The sequence below is a fragment of the Rhagoletis zephyria genome, unplaced genomic scaffold (genome assembly GCF_001687245.7).
Source record: "Rhagoletis zephyria isolate East Lansing unplaced genomic scaffold, Rhagoletis_zephyria_1.1 Rzeph_scaffold_04110, whole genome shotgun sequence".
In the NCBI taxonomy this organism is placed as follows: domain Eukaryota; kingdom Metazoa; phylum Arthropoda; class Insecta; order Diptera; family Tephritidae; genus Rhagoletis; species Rhagoletis zephyria.
In genome coordinates, this window is record NW_016161193.1 from 1 (window position 1) to 5,198 (window position 5,198).

Below are 5,198 nucleotides of genomic sequence, written 5' to 3' on the forward strand. Positions count from 1 at the left end.
TAACGTTTTCTATATTCCTATTAATATCGATGATACTATCAACAAAGAATTTGTTTAACTTGTCAGGGATTTCAGTACTATCTTACTAATATTATAAATGTGAAAGTTTGGATGTTTGGGAAATCATCACGCGGAAACGCCTGAACGGATTTGCATGAAATTTTGTATGCAGATAGCTTATGGGCTAGATTGGTTAATAGGCTACTTTTTTAAGAGTTGCCACCTGTTAAAAAAGTTTAATTTATTTAATATGCGGGAACGACTGCATGGATTTGCATGAAAATTTGCACACAGATAGGTTATGACCTAGATTTGAAAATAGGCTACTTTTCTTAAGAGTTGCCACCTGTTAAAAAACTTTCATTAAATTAATACGCGGAAACGACTGAATGGATTTGCATGAAATTTTGCAAGCAGATATCTTATGCCACCTGTTAAAAAAGTTTAATTAAATTAATACGCGGAAACGACTAAACGGATTTGAATGAAATTTTGCACACAGATAGTTTATGATCTAGGTTAGAAAGTAGGCTACTTTTTTAAGAGTTGCCACCTGTTAAAAAAGTTTAATTAAATTAATACGCGGAAAAGTCTGAACGGGTCAACCAACGTTGTGCATATTAAATTTACACACTATTTCTTGTATACTAGAATTAATAGTAATATTTGCAATAAATAACTCAAAAAGTCCATATTTTCTTTTGTTTATTTACAAACATGTGTTTGTGATCAACTGATTTTCTTACTTGCAAGTTTTAGCTGGGAAAAATTTTTTCAGCAGAAATTTGCAGCTCTCTTTCACATTTTGCTCTCTCAATTTCCCCTACTTTGCAAGTTTTCTAAAACTTTAGATAGTTGGGCGTACGAGTACACTCCTATAGTGAAGGCTTGTTGATGTATTTTCAATCTTTATATACTTAAATCAAATTTTTGTCACCAAAATTCACTTCACTTTTGAGAGCAAACTTTTCGCTTATTCTCTAATTAAAGAATCTAATCAAGATAAACAATGGGTAATAGAGAGCGAACACGTTCCACTTTAGGATCGTAAATGTATTCTTCGTCGTGCCCGAAACAGACCGGACTTTTTTTCGACACAAATGTGCATACGTACATATATAATTAAAAGAGAACAAGTGTATGTTCAATGCAAATCTGGTTGCATTAAAGAAATAGCAGGGCTGTTCAGGATCTTGTGCGGAAAATTCCCCAAGACTCTTGAATAACCTGGCATATACCTCACAGTATTACTGCCACAAAATTTTGGACTATAGGGTCCATAAAGCTACAAAAATAAAATAAAGTAAAAAAAATTTGCAAAAGTCAATTTGAAATATCAGCTGTTTAAATCCGAAAGCAAATATTGTAAAATAGAAAAATTGAAAATACCGCTAAGGTTTCAGAAAATGTAGTTATTTACAAATTTTATTAGCCGTATAAGATAAATGCACAGAAAATCATAAGGGCTGTTAAGGATGTTGTGGAAATGGTCTTGGATTTGCAGTTGGAATTTCATTTGCTAACATGGCAACCATATGCATTTGATTGTTGTGAATATACAAATACAACGAATATGCAAATCCAAAACATATGCATAAGATCCTGAATAACTATTGTTTTTCTTTGAGATTCTCGCAAATGAAAACTCAACAAATGTTTCAAATGTTTATTGTGTTTTTAATATTTTGCAAAAGAAATAAAGGATATAAATGAAAAAGTAGTGATAAAGCTAAATTGAAGTTTCAATTGAATAAACTTTACCTCTTTTCCGCAATTGCAAAAAAAAACAAGTGAAAAAGCTTATTTGTTGATTACGCTCACGAAGTGTAGTTTTTTGCGTTCCTCTCACTCTGGGCACTTTTGGCACGTTTTGACAATTGTGAGAGAGTAACTTATTTTAACCCTCTAATTACCGAAACAGCCCGGAAAGCGTGTGGAACAAAGCTTATATCTCAATATCAGGCCGATTCTGAACAGAATCTCCCTGGGAGTTTTCTCTCTTTTCCCTTTCCTCCTATCATGAATAAAAATTCCCTGACGATTTTTTTGTATTAAAGGGCGGAGTTGAGCTGTCAAAAAGGTGTCGAAACAGCTTTTTTTAAATTCACATTTCCTCCTCCCAAATTTTCGGGAAAGTGCTACTCCCTGGGAGTGAATTATTGGAGGATTTCTTTCTCGGGAGTTTGTTCTCCCCGGGAGTATTAAGAATTGGGCTGTATAAATATATTTCGGAATATAAATTGTTAAGGAAGACCGCTCATTGCTCACTAAAAGGCCCTACACACGCATTGATTTATCGGTCAACCATAGAAGTTGGTGGTATATAAGCCGTGTGTAGGCAAGTTGGTAAACCTTCGTCAATTTGTTCGTCAGGTAGGAGAAAAATCAAGCATTTGTGATTTTTGAGGCAGATTGGTCAATTTGTTGCTCTGTGTGTAGACAAGTTGGCAGCCTAAAATGCGATTTCATTTTTTTAAAGGCGCATTAACGTTAACATGTGTTTTTCGGTTCGTTTCGCTAGTGAAAATGCGTATAATTTGTGAAAACGGGGGCGGTATCAATAGCAAATACATAAAAATGGGAAGCATAGCTTAAAACTTTACCGGTGCTGTTCAAAAATTCTTACTCAAATGAAATCGACCAACTGGTTGGTGCGTTTGTTGGGAATTTCGTTAAGTAGGTTGGTCAACTGGTTTGCCGATAAATCAATGCGTGTGTAGGGCTTTTAACGCTCTGTTCCGATATGCGAACGCCGATCTCATGCGAATCATCTCAAAAGATATATTGCAAATGGAAACCGCTCATCGCAGATCTCATGCAGTAAATATTAAAGCTCATCGCGTGAGAATTATGGCATGCAATGAACTGTCAAACAGTAGGGCTGTTCAGGATCTTGTGCATATGCTCTTGCATTTGCATATTCGTTGCATTTGTAAATTCACAACAATATATTGCACACGGTTGCCATGGCAGCAAGCTTAAAATTTGCAAATGCAATTCCAACTACAAATCCATGACCATTTCCACAACATACTGAAAAGCACTAGTGTGTTTGTCGGTTGGTTTTTGCGCCAAACTTGGATTAACATGTGTTTTATGTAAGAAATATGCTTAAAAGTAGTGGTCTGAAACTATTAACATTATTATTAGTTTTCGATAGTCTTTTAGACTTACAATTCGGCATTATATTGCGCTTGGCATATTTGTAAGAAATATTTCTTATAAAATCAATAAATGTATTAGTAAGAGACGTCAAGAAAAAATGTATCGTACAAAAACGAAAATTTGATCAAATGTATCACGATTTGTTTTTAAGTAGCAAAATATCAAGTTAGAAGAAACTGTCATAATTAATAAAATGCTACTTGGGGGTTTTTCAACGATGTGATCGTACTTTTTCATGGTGGAATAATAACAAGGTGTTGTCAGTAGCGACGTGTTTGTTGTAATTTTGACAAGATCGGCATGCTTATTTTCAGTGCTGCCGATCTTAATTTTTATACTACTATTCGTTGGGAAATAGTATCTAAAATGTTCCATTCTAGTAATTCGTTTTATCGCGATTTTTAAAGAACTTGTTGTTTTCAAAACGATAATAATATTTAAAATTGATGGATTTGTATAATTTTTGTCCTCAAAATGTAAAAAAATTAAAGATATCGTGGTTATCAATGGAAAAAGACGTACACAAAAGTCGTACGGAAAGGCGATTTTTTATATTAAACTAGCCAATGCCCGCTTGCTTCGCGGCGCCTAATAAGATTTTTTGCGTTGGCCAATACAAAAATTGAAACGAATAAAGAGCAGAATCCTTCTCACACACAGGTCAAGAATTGAAGCTGTGATACCATATGAAATACTAATCCCTTTCGATGTCATGAGTTTTACCGATGGTCTTATTTCCACCTGTGAGGTCTCTGCCAAGCGTGCGTAATATTCTTCTATGATCCTGCAACTTCAGCATTGGTCCGGTGTACCATGTAAGCCAATACAAGTCCTAAAGTTTTCGCGTACATTGGCTAAATGAGTCGTGTGATCTCATGAATATCGTTCAAATGAAGCCATTGATATACCTATCGTGTGCCTTCTTGGATAGATGTGGTCGAGCCTTCCTTGTCAATTCGCCACTTTTACAATTCGTCTTAGTATTTATGGTTTGGTTTCTTTGAGTCTTACTGCTATAATAACGGCCGCCTCGAGCAACTTCGTCAATCGGAGGTAGATGCAAGATCACGCTTACACAGTGTTACGGTCTTTATATGCATACCTAACGCATTCTTGATTTAGCCATCTGAAAAGTAAATTCGTCTAAGATAAACATAGGGTCAAAGCAGAACAAACCCCGTGGGGGCTTCTATATATTTCAGGTGCAGCGCCATCCATTGGGTGCCTTTTCTGCAAAACCTTTGCTTGTCATGAAATGAATACGCATTATGAATTCCAATCAGATTTTATAAAAAACACGGATTTTCTAAATACCTAAACTCCAGCGGGTCCATTTTTAGCAAAGGAATTTTTCATCATACAGGTAGTCACGCTGCGAATTTGAACGAAATCTGATAATAAATACGACTTTTATAAGTAACTCCACTCCAGCGCCACCAGCGTGTTTTCTAGTAGCCCATAATAGGACCTCGGACAATTTGACTGGGCTCTATTGAGTGGTTTTTGAGTTTAGTCCGAAAAACGGAAATGGCTATCATTTTGGAACAAATGCAGATGGGCTCCAAATCTCAAAAAAAAAAAAAAATATTGGAATCGATAGAGATGATTGAGCTGAGTATAACGGTATACTTCTTTTTTTGGGCAAACAACAACAACAAAAATTATCAAAGGTTAAAGTTCAAAATAAGCAATTTTCAATATATGTAACCTGGTCTACGAAAAGGGAGCTTACGTGCGAAAACTAGTTTTCTGTGAAAAAGTTGTTAAAAGTAAGCAACTCGTTTCGTCAGTTTCTCATTATCTCGTTAATTGTTCTCCGCGCCGGACGTCCAGTAAGTGTTGTTGTTGGTCGGAATATTATTATAGTTCATCGTGTAAGTTGCTAGTGTGGAACATTTAAAAAAGTAACACTGAAGAAGTGACGTTTACTGTTTCTGTTGATTATCGTCTTCGCATTTCGCATGAAATGAAACATGAGTGTTGATGAGGAGTTCAGTGCCGTATACGGACAATATTTCCATGAAAAGGATGAT